This window comes from Pyxicephalus adspersus, chromosome 9 (genome assembly GCF_032062135.1).
Source record: "Pyxicephalus adspersus chromosome 9, UCB_Pads_2.0, whole genome shotgun sequence".
In the NCBI taxonomy this organism is placed as follows: domain Eukaryota; kingdom Metazoa; phylum Chordata; class Amphibia; order Anura; family Pyxicephalidae; genus Pyxicephalus; species Pyxicephalus adspersus.
In genome coordinates, this window is record NC_092866.1 from 58,610,957 (window position 1) to 58,622,938 (window position 11,982).

Genomic DNA, 11,982 nt, shown 5'->3' on the forward strand with positions numbered 1-11,982 from the left:
ATCTATCTATCTATCTATCTATCTATCTATCTATCTATCCCTCCCTCTATCTATCTATCTATCTATCTATCTATCTATCTATCTATCTATCTATCTATCTATCCTCTATCTGTCTCACGCATTTCTCTCCCATTCTTTCTTTCTCCCTTGTATTCCCATTCTCTCGTTCTCTCTATATCTCCCCCATATCTGTTTATCTATCTACCTATCAGCCTTACATGTTCTTTTCTTTCTTTTCTTCCTTCTTTCCTATCTATCTATCTGCTTCTCAGTCTAACTATGACTTGTCCCTACCCTGTACAAATCTATACATTTTATTACATGCATACATATTAATTTATTATACATATTATAATCTTCTAAATTCTGCACATTACAAAACATCAAACTACTTAGGAACACTCGACCCATGCCAACTTTTGTACTTTCACACCAGATAGTAATCCTTAGACTGTTCAAAGCAATCTAACAATCTGTGCCACCTAACGTGCCACCTAACGTGCCTCCGGTAGCTCCACAATTCTGTTGACCATATTCTGCACTAGAGTCTTTCAGGTGCCAGAATAATGAGCCAAAGACACATGGACCATGGTAAATAAGGGGATGCAAAGTAACCCAACCAATCAGATCTTATATCCTTTCCCTTTACAGCAACCAGAACAATGGATGAGAAGTTCTGCCTGGTTGTTGCCTTACTTTGCTTGTACTTGTCTACTATGACATAAGCTTATTTGAATTAAAGATCAATCATGCATAAAATTCTATCCTTCACAAACTAAAAAAATGCAATTGCAAAGATGAACGCACCTACATCAAGACAGAGGGCGAAAATGGATTTTGTGTGGATAGTAAAACTGAAGGGGGTTACCAAAGCTAATCAGCATCTGACAGATTTCAAATTTGCAACATTGGCAAGCACACAATTCATGGGTTTACATATTTTTGGCATCTGACAACCCTCCATGAAGCAATGATTGTTACAAACACCAACCTTAGTGTGACAGACACAAACACACATACACTTACACACAACCAACCATGACTGCAGCAGAGCAAACCATTATTTAAGGAACATCTATCTGCTTGTTAATGTAATATGTGCTTAGGGAAAGGCAGCGGTTGCAGTTTCCTAGGTGAATAATCATCACGATTGTACTGCACAGAACAAGCTGGTGCAAAAAAACACAGTTTGTTGTGTGCGTTAGGTTGTATACTATGTGCATGCTATACTCTCCTTGCAAAACATATAAGCACTGCAGCCCCAAGAGGACTCTACAGAGCTAATCGGGCACTGACACAATGAAATGCTGTTTTGCTAAATTAAATAGCCTAGGTATATGAACCCAGCAAGGCTGCCATGTAATTTCCTTAAAAGCTGGATCTATTCTGAAGGCTGGCTTGCTGTACTATAAAACACATAAAACACCAGAGCAAGGGGAATTAATAGGCAGTTGTGTAAGAGTGTATTGCAAGAGCACAAGGAGGTTTAGAAATAGTACATTAGTGTTTGACTTATGTTATTTTTATGTTATTTTTGCCTTCCAGCCAAAAGGACATACAAGATCTGCAAGAGCGGAGCATGATATTGTCCTTCATCTTATTACACTAAGTACTGAGCAGAAAGGGAGACACAAAGCAAAAGGGATTGAGATGCTGCTGCAGGCTCCTCATTTAAGGAACACATTAATTAATTTCAAGTCTTTTAATTAACTCCTTGTACACCCAACCTGAAGTCTTTTTCGCAGACCCTCCTACATTCATCCCCCCAGGACCTGATGGAGCTTTGAAACAAGACAAGAACACCCTAAACTATCATTGTAGATACACCAGTTATTTTTAATCACAGGGTAGCCTAGTAGTACAATACGGAAGCAACCTACCATAAGAAAAGGTACATTTCATGCTACTAGGCAATAAACAAACCTATCAATAATGGGATTTTCCAATGGCAAGTTTTACTAGTTACTACCACAACCTGGGGTGACCTAGAGGCACTGGCCTTCATAATGCAACATCTACTACTAGGCTCAAGACTATGGGGCCAGGTGCAAAGGTGTGCAGTGATGCAAAAATAAGGTTCATTGACAAATTAAACACAAAGCAAGGAGCAAACACCATAGGATGATCATTTATTGGATAAAATGTGTAACAGCATTTTGCCTCAATGAGATCCAAAAACCGAATGATGGTCATTCAATGAATAACTGCATTTTGCTTATTAATTAAGCATCAAAGCCTTGAATCAGACCAACTTCCAGCTGCTTAGAGTAGAGTGATTGGGGAGAACTGATTTCTGAGCAGTTATGTTTTCCTAATAATTGTTCTTTGTATGATGTTAACAAGCCCACAGGTGCAGAATTGCCTAAAAGGATAAAGAATTGCTTGTTCTACTGTACATAGATATAACACATAGTCATATTTAGATGAGCAAGCACATTGGAAGAAAATGCAATGTATATAATAATAATGTATACAGTGGATATCCATCTTGCGGAAACCGTAGGATCCAGCAAACAAGTGTGGATTTAGCTTATTGAATATTCCCTGTTTCGTATCATAATCCCAATGAGACGATGTGTTTTAGTTCTAATGTACTGGACACGGTGAGTCACAGCTTAACAGCTGCTGAAAATACTATATATTTTTTTCTTTACATGGGTATATATAATAAATACATAAATCACATCCACACACTCTTTGCAAGCCTGTAAAAACCTAATGGGAACAGGGAAACCAAGATTGGCTGCTTAACTGTAACCATTAAGGACAACAGACAAATCCACTGGTGTCTTAGTTTTGATATAATATGGTAACAGCAGCAAACAGCCTCCCCAAAGGAATAATACAAATGTCATTTGCTGAAAGAATACATGACTTACCCATTTGATAAGCTATTGATCCAGCTTGTCTATGGGAATGTGTGCTCTTCCATCACTCTATGCAGTTTTGTAAGTCACATGGAACAGCCAGTAAAAAAAAATACAATCTAGTTGCATTAATTTGTTAGGATTTTCCCCTTTAGTTCATCCAGCAAGTGAAGAATAAAATAATTATTTACCAAAAAAATAAAAGAGAGAATGCAAGCAAAAGGACATCCCAATCAGAACAGCTTGCCCAACATTTGTCTGGGTGAGGGTGGTAGATCAGTGCCTGGCCAGCAAATTGGAGAATCTATGGCACAGGCTCCTGCAGATGGCATGGCCACCTCCAACAGTGTGTTTAACAGACAGAAAATCCAAGGAATCTCCCATACACTTGTACATCCAGCATTGCATCAGAATAACCAAGTCAGCATTTGCAAGGGGGAAAGGAGGGGGTCACTCACCACCCAGGTGCCACCCCTGCCCAGTGCAGGGTTAATAGGCTTTCCATTGCTGCAACATCAAATCTTTTTCTTTTTTTTCCTCTCCCCTCTTTCCCTCTCTTCCATCAGCCTTTGGCTCTGGCTGCATCCTATGCTACTGCATTTCTCCAGCTCTCCTCTACATAGAGCTTAAAGGATGGAGGGGAGTTGGAGAGAGAAGGGGAGGGGGGGATTGCAATGACTGAATAGCAAAGTCTTTAAAAGGGGTTGCAGATCCTGTTCCCAAATGTGAAGCTCCCAGAGAATTCACAAGCGCTTTGGTCTAGCAGAAGCAGCAGCTGTGGTTCTGGCTTTAGCAGGGACAGAGAGGAGGTGCTAAATCATTTAGGAGTCTGAGAAAAGGGAGGCTCTGCAAGAGACAGAGGTATGTGCTGTAGTCATTAGAGGTACCACACTGAACCCTCAGCACATTATCCCTGCTGTTCCTTCAGCAGCAAGCCATTGGCATGTCAATGAGTTTATAGAACAGGTTTCAGCACCAAGGACAGCATCCAAGAGCCAAGCTGCAGAGAACACCTAAGATCCTTGGATAGCCTCAGATGCCAAGCTCTGGCTAATGGGACTCATACTAGATGTGTGCAATAAAGGTGATTTCATCTTTACAACCAGTGACCTTACAGGTCTGGGACTATTAGTAGCAGAGACTGGCCTGCAACTGAGATTGTAAATGAGCTTTCATGAAGGAAAGAGAGTGGCATAAAATTGCCATTGCTGATTTCTTAACCATGCCAGCTGCTTGACTGCCTTTGTGATCCTGTTGCTTTAATATTAATCTAGAGCAAGCGTAGAGATCTGAACTTATTTTGCTGTGACTTTTTATGATTTGTATACTTGTTGCAGGGAAAAATAGAAAACTACCCTTGCAATGGGGCAACCATAGCGATGTTAGGGTTAAAGCTCATTTTTGTCTGAAGAGAGTAAAAAGTGCTTTTTCTCACTTTGTTTCTTTGATCTTGCAGCCTCCTATTCTGTGCCATGGGATCCACTTTTTCCAAAGGCACTGCATTATCTCCTACAAAATGGAATCAGTAGCCCTGCATGGTAAGTGGGTATGGAGCACCAACAGAATGCAGCTTTGGAATACAAAATGTATTGAATGCTGGAGAAATTAGGAGTAAAGTAAGTAATATTTATTTTTTCCCTGGCCAAGAAACAAGTATTTAACCTTGCAGTACAGAGAAAGTCCCACTTCAAGAGTGTCTTCTTATCATTCCCAGAGTTCTGTTTTTTACATCCAGCTTCTTGTATACCCTGTAAAAATAAAGAAGTGCTTTGGTTTTAAAAAAAACTGATGCAACATGACCTTATCACCATGAAATCTCAAGCTGGAGGCGGGTAGGTGACCTAGCTGTGTTGCCCAACTGCAATTATGAAAAGGCAGGTCTCGGGATTGGCTGAAATTTACAAATCCTTTGGTTGGAAAAGTTTAATAGGCCTTATATATTACTGTATTTAACTCTTTGCATTGAGTTCATTTGTACCGAAAACTTTTTGTAAATGAAAAACAGACGCACATTGCTGACTTCTCATTCTCTAAATTCTAATTACCTGAATGGCACAGTGACTGTCTTGTGGTGTTAGGTAAGGGATTTTGTTCTATCATCTCTGATATGGATACCTGTTTTTCGCTCAGCAGAAAATCCAGGTAGCCATACCTATATGCATCTGTGAATTCAAATGCAATAAAACAAACCTTCCTCCCAATCTTCTTGCAAATTTAGAGCACAGTGTACATTCTCACCATATCTCTGTTTCAGAATGATTGAATCCCCATGCACCAGAGCTGCATTATTCAGGCCAATAAAGTTTACAGAAGATCCTGAACCTGGAGAAGGTGAAGATGACGATGAGGAAGCTGGGAGATAGGAGTTTAGTCCTACATCAAGTTCCTAACCGTTCTCCCTATCTAGCAGTCCATCATTTTAATAGACAGCATTACACACCAATCCAGAGAGGAAGACATTCATTATATAATTAAATATGTTTTGGGATGAAAGCTTCAATTTCCATGTTACATTTCTGTAGGTTTTAGGGCTCCTGGTGAGTTCTTCAAGGTAGCTGACCATATGTACCAGGACCTTCGAGATGTTTTCTTCTAACATTAGCTTCTAAATTGGGTTTTCTAGAGCAAAGTCTTCAGATTCACATTAAAATATATTTCTAGAACTGGTATGGTGGGTCTCCTATAGCAGTAAGGCTCAGTGCTGTTTTTAAGTATATTATATTAACACTGTTATCATGCAGTATAAGCACCATTGGTTTTAGGGCTCCTGGTGAGTACTTCAAGGTAGCTGACTATATGTACCGGTACCTTCTAGACCAGGGGTGCCCAACAGGTGGATGGCAATGCGAGGGGTTCGTGAAGCTCTGCCTTTGAAAAAAAACTACCATGCACAGGAGTTATTAAGTCGAAATTAAAATGTTGGTAGATCATTTTGACTTGGTCATTTTAAAAGTATTTAAAAGTAGTAACATTAGCTTCTAGATTGGGATTTTAGAGCAAAGTCAGATTCACACAAAATACATTTCTAGAACTAGATAGGTAGGCCCACTATACCAGTAAGGCTAAGTGCTTTGTTTTTAGGTATATTATATTACCCCTGGTATTTTGCAGTATAAGCACCATTGGTGCTGCTATAGCTGCGTAGGTACAGAAAATTCTGTGTTTATTGCTTCATTGCAGCTCTACCAGTCAAATCAGATCTGAATTTAAACATGGAATTTTTTGTTAGGATATGTTTTTTTAAAGCCCCCTTCATACATATGTGAGAAATTACTCCATGCAATTAGGATGAGATATTGTATGCATCAAAATATATTATGTTAATGCAAGTGATATAAATATCTGAATTTATTCTGATACCAACCTCTGCACCAGAGCTGGAGTGTGAAAGCAATACAGATGTGGATTTCTCTGTGCCCTTGCACTGTCCAGCCATACGCTGAGGTCGGGTCTAGGGCATCCTGGGCTCAAGAAATAGGTTGAATGATGCAGGCTTTGAGACTGAGGTCATCTAGGGGCAGAAATATAGTACTACAGAGTAAATCTCTTAACTGATAGTGAATATTGCAGCAAATATTGCTTTGGCATTGCATCTATTATCCCTTTCATATTTACCTTGTTATTTAGGAAAAGGTGTTTCTTTATGGTAACCCATACACCTTGAATAGATCACCAATGTAATACATCAAAAAAAAAAAAAAAATAACATGTATGTTTTTTTCTTTTTTAAACACACCACACCACATCCACCTTTAATTTGTAATGGACTGCAATGCTTATGCAATGGTGTGTGCTTGCATAGCTCATTGGAATGCTATTCAGAGCTAATGAAACCAGAGAACAGTGCACCACTGATTTTAGGCTACCATTACATTTTCCAGCAAGTTGCAGTGAATCAAAGATGTGACAATATTCAAAAGTTTGCTGATCAGGAAGACCAACAGAAACACTAGGGATCAGTATGAGTATTAATACGAAAGTGATGCTAACATTGTATGTTACAAGCCGTGATTAAAACATAAAGGCTACAAATGCAGAAGATGTTCTGGCCCCCCACAAGAAATACACCATGAGGTCTATATTAAAGCAGTGGATCTGACATTCACCAAACATTCTTCAGTGGAGAATCTTCCAGAAAGTCTGTATAGCAGTAAATGATTCTCCACTTTTTTGTTGAATGTCTGATTCACCACTTTATAAATAGACTCCTGTGTTTTCCTAATTAGCTATATTACTTTTGGCATTTGCTAAGTGATTACATTGGAAAAAAGTAATTTGCTAATTTTGGATTTGTCTGCATATTTGCGTTATGTCTTTATGAGCACCAAAGAATAAAGCCAGATAATTGTAGTTCAAGAGTTGTATGATTTTCAACATACTTGACAAGTCTGTCTTCCGGTGAAAAAGAACATTAATATAAATGTGGCAAACCATTCAACAGTTATAGAGGCACATGGGACCCAGAACAGTTTGTCTATATTAGCTTTACTCAATCTTTTTATTATGGGGAAACCCTTTGAAATAACTTTCAGGTCTTTAGGGAGCCCCTGTTATAATTCCTATATCCACATCTCACAGTATTTTAGTATAGTAGTCAGTGGGAAGAATAGCTCTTACATCACTGGTTATTGAGAAGCATGGCATCCTTACAGATAGCCAAGAAAATCATTGGTAAAGTCACGTTAGAGACACAAGTTGCTCAACGAACCCTAGAAAACTTTGGGGGAACCCTAGGGTTCCATGGAATCCTAAATGAAACCAGAACATCAAGCCTGAATGAGCTTGAATGATATCCCATTCCTAAACCAGGTGAGTCCATTCAAGTCAAGCATACCATGAAATCTCCAATGAAACATTAGCAGGTCATTTCAGGTCATAGTAGGAAAGCCATATCCATAAAGACATGGTCTGGTGACTTTGGTGTGAAGGAACTTGAGTGACCTCCAAGTTCCTGACCTCAACCCTACTGAACACCATTGGGATAAATTAAAGCTTCAGCTGTAAGCCCATTCATCCAAGACCAGGGCCAAACAGACATACCTAAAAGTCTTGGGGAAAGCTTTTTTGGAGAAGAGGCTATTGTAATCCTGGGTAGAGGGCCTTACGGTTGGCCCATGGTTGTTGAAATAGAATGTCAACAAGCTTATATTGGGTAGATTGCCAGATGTCCACAAAGGATTGCCCATTAGCAGTGCAAATTAAATTGGATAAAATAAATGAAAACAATTATTACTTTGTATCATTAAAGGAATTGCCTTTAAGATGGAGATTAGTGAGGCGGAGGGTTTTAATAGTTTTTCGTTGGGTACATATCACACATAGCTACAGCCCTGCAGGTATATCAAGAATGTTGCAGTTCACCAATTCTGCTGATTTGTGAAATCGATCGGCTCTTTGCTATTCATGATCGTTTGTGTTTAGCACTATTATATTGTCAGAAATACGTGAAGGTTAATGGTCTAGTGGGCAGAAATGTAGACTTTAAAGCAATCTCTTTGATTTAGGAAGATCGTACCAAAAACATCGCTATTCTTGGTAATTAGATGTTTTTTTTTTCTTTTTATTTAGTAAATAGAATAACATTGTAAAAGCAAAGATTTACTCTAATTGTTTAAGTGTTTGAAAACATGTTTCAATACCGAAGGGTGAAGCCTAATTGTTTCCGAAACCCGTAGTTTATACCGAAAAGACCTTCGTTGTTATAAAATTGGAAGACAGCTGAGCCACCCACTGCTAAACTGTGAGTTTCACTGATTAACAGGCTTTAGAACTATTGCTTTTTTAAGCTCCTGAAATTGTAGAAAGTCCCTAGCTAGTTCTCAGAAATCAATACAACTTGTCCAAATCCCTAGTTGTGAACCTTGGAAGATATGTAGTAAAGGCCTCCATCCAAAGGTCTTCTTGAAGGTGGACCTGTGTTTTGATCACCTTCTCAAATCTGTAAAATATAAAACATTTAGATTCTTTATGAGCTTAACAGGGGTCTCAACAGATATAGCAAACTGAACGCTTCAAACTGTGTTTATAAAATATTTTAAAAAGCATTTTCAGAAACTGTTCGCTTTTTGCATAATGATCACAAAGTTCCAGTCTATATTGCTTGAAAACATAATGCTATCTGCAATGTCTAGGGATGGGCAGGACTAACATATATATGATTCTAGACCCCTCTCTCATGTCCCTTACTTCTGTAATTTATTCTTAACCTCGTTGCCTCTTTTTATTCCTTTACCCATCTATTCACTATAGTAACAAACTCTGAAATACTTTTTATTAATAGACCCCTTTAGAACACAATTCCCCAAAGACAGACCCCCAATGACAATCCCCTTAGGGTTGGACCGCTCCATAGCAGATCCCTCAAGGACAGACCCTCTGTGGCAGAACCAAGTGACAGACTCTTTCAGTGGGTCATAGTAATAAACCACATGGTGACAGCCCCCTAGTGATTTCTCAGTGACATATTGCCTAGGGACAGACCCTTAGTGATGGACCACTTGGTAAGATACCATCAGGACAGATTTAGACCCCTTGATTATAGACACCCAGTTACAGACCCCTAGTGATGGACCACTTGGTAACATACCACCAGGACAGATAGAAACCTCTTGGTTATGGAAACCCAGTGACAGACCCCTAGTGATTCATCAGTGACAGATGTTCCATGATCAGACTGTCAGAGACCAAGCCCTCAATGGCGGACCACCCAGTAAACTTTTCCAGGGATAGAGCTTTCATTGACCCCCAGTGATAGAAATAGACACTTTGGTGATTGATCCCCATTGACAGACCTCTAGTGGCACCTCAGTGACAGATAATCCTTGGACAGATCCTCAGAGAAAAACCTTCAATAACAGACCTCCCAGTAAAAGTTTCCAGTGATAAAGACCTCAGTGACAGACCCCCAGTGACAAAAGGGTAGTAACACATCCCAGTTACAGATTTCATGGACAGATTCCCAGTAAGAGACAGATTCCCAGTAAGAGACCCAGTGACACACCGTTGGGATAAATCACAGTGACCGTCCCTAATGACAAACCCTGGTGACAGTACTCAGAGAGAGGCAGAAGCTCTACCCTGCACTGTACAGGACTAATATGTCAAACTCAGTCCTGCAGATGATATAGTGGAACTCCCATAAATGGCCACCAGCCAAAAGGAGCATGCAAGCTGTGTACCTTGTATACTGGGTCATACCCATAAAGTACATGAACTATGCTTTCATCATCAGGATGTCTTCTCCCTGTGTAATCTGCAGGACCATGCTATCAGTTTGATAGTACAGGATATGACTGGGCAATACAAAGGCAATAGAGGCTCCGACCTTAGCTGATCCCCTTGCATTTCAGTACTCAAGGTAGGTGTCCCTCTTTGAGTCTGACCCCAATCAGTGTTGTATGAACCCATCAGCACAATGACTGCTGGCTGGTGTGAGTGACCAATGGATCTTCATTTCGGGGGCTTTATTTGATATACTGTTTTTGTTTTGGGCATGGTAACTTATTATGTTTCTGATAAAGCAATGGCAATAAATGTATGTTGTGCAGTTAGTTACTGTGGGGGTGCAGGTAATATTATTAGTACTCAACCTATTTTTTTATATTTAACCCTACTCAAGACAGTGCACAAAAACAGCAATGATTCCAAAAGAAAATAAAATAATATGGTAAAATACAAATAAACAAATGACAGCAAAGTGTAAAAAAGGTAAACATTGGCTTTCCACTAAGATTAGATAAAAATCACATCATCACCAGCCTGATACAACAATTATCCCTGCAATCACTAAGCTTGAAAGCAGGCTTGGTAAATTAGGTCAGGCCTTGGGCCCTCCGGGGCCTGCTGCAACTTATTTATTAAAACTATAAAAGGAGAGAATGAATTAGTGTTTCATCGAGATTAAACATATACATGTTGTGTACCGTGAGGCAGAGACGGCATCATTTCTCACTGCACTGCTTTGCCTGGGCTGGTTAATCCTTCCTCCATCATTTGTAGTGGCAACGCAAATGTCAATAGTGTGTTTGCTGGGAAGTACAGTAATAATCTAAATCACAGACTTCAGTCTAATGATGTGTCTGACTTTTCGGGCCAGAAAAGCCAAGCATTTCATGAAGCAGACAATAATTTCTTAGTTCCTTTGGTAATAGGATAACAGTCCAAAATTTACTGCGGAGAAACGAGGCGGCTTGGAGAGCTGAAGCTACCGTAAACACGGGGGATGTTTATCTGAAAATTGCAATTTAAAGTAGATGTAAACTCAATCACTACAATTTCATATCAGATTTAAAGTGGTAATGTAGTTCCTAAAGCTGGCAGGTTTCATTAAATCAATACCTGGTGCTCTTGCCTTGAAGGTTCAAGTTTGCCATTGTAAAGGGTAAAAACAATGGGCCTGGATTAATAAAGAATGAAGAAAGTATAGACTATCATTGGAAAACCTAGGTGGTCCAACAAACCTGGAACAGAGTCCTTAAAAATAATTTGTTATTAGTTCCTAAATTTTTTCAGTCCTGAATCAGATGGATCACCAAGGTTCAACTATGATGGTTATCTTCTCCATTCTTTGGGAGCTTTAATAAATCAGGCCCAATGTCTCACATGGAATACTGAGGGGGACTACAAGTGGTTGGCTTAACATGCATTACACAGGCATGTTCCACTGTTGTCACCAAATTTTTGGCTGGACTGCATGTGGGTGCAAGGAGACCATTGAGCTGCCATGACGTGCTGGAAATGGTGAAATACCCCCTACTCTCCTGGATGTCATGGCCTTTTCCTCTACTAGGAGCAATAACTGTCTGTCTATCTTCTCTATACCTCCCTTCACCCCCATATATACACTTGGGGCTGCTGACATAGCATCCAATATGGCAGCAGCCTACAGCAACCACTGGAATTTTTTTGTCTACACAAGGAAGCCTTTTACTGGTAAATAGAATGTATGAAATACAGTGCTTGCTCATATTATCATATAGAATCATTTTTGGTAAAAATGAATGATTTGGCCACCGGGTCTCTTTAAGATAAGGCAAAGACCCACTAAATGCCAACTGCTTTAATTTTGGGGCCTTTCTCTTACAGAAATAGGTGTCAGTTTACCTATGATATTGTT

General features: G+C 39.4%; 1 protein-coding gene across 4 annotated transcripts in view; it reads right to left on the reverse strand.

Annotated features, from left to right (window-relative positions):
- Window positions 1-3,617, reverse strand: part of LRRC4C (leucine rich repeat containing 4C) — a 503,565-nt gene extending 499,948 nt beyond the window's left edge. For all 4 annotated transcript variants that reach the window (XM_072422152.1, XM_072422151.1, XM_072422148.1 and 1 more), the window contains exon 1: window positions 2,880-3,617. The gene's annotated coding sequence lies outside the window, so the exon portion shown is untranslated. The remainder of the gene's footprint in view (window positions 1-2,879) is intronic.
- Window positions 3,618-11,982: the final 8,365 nt, after the last annotated feature.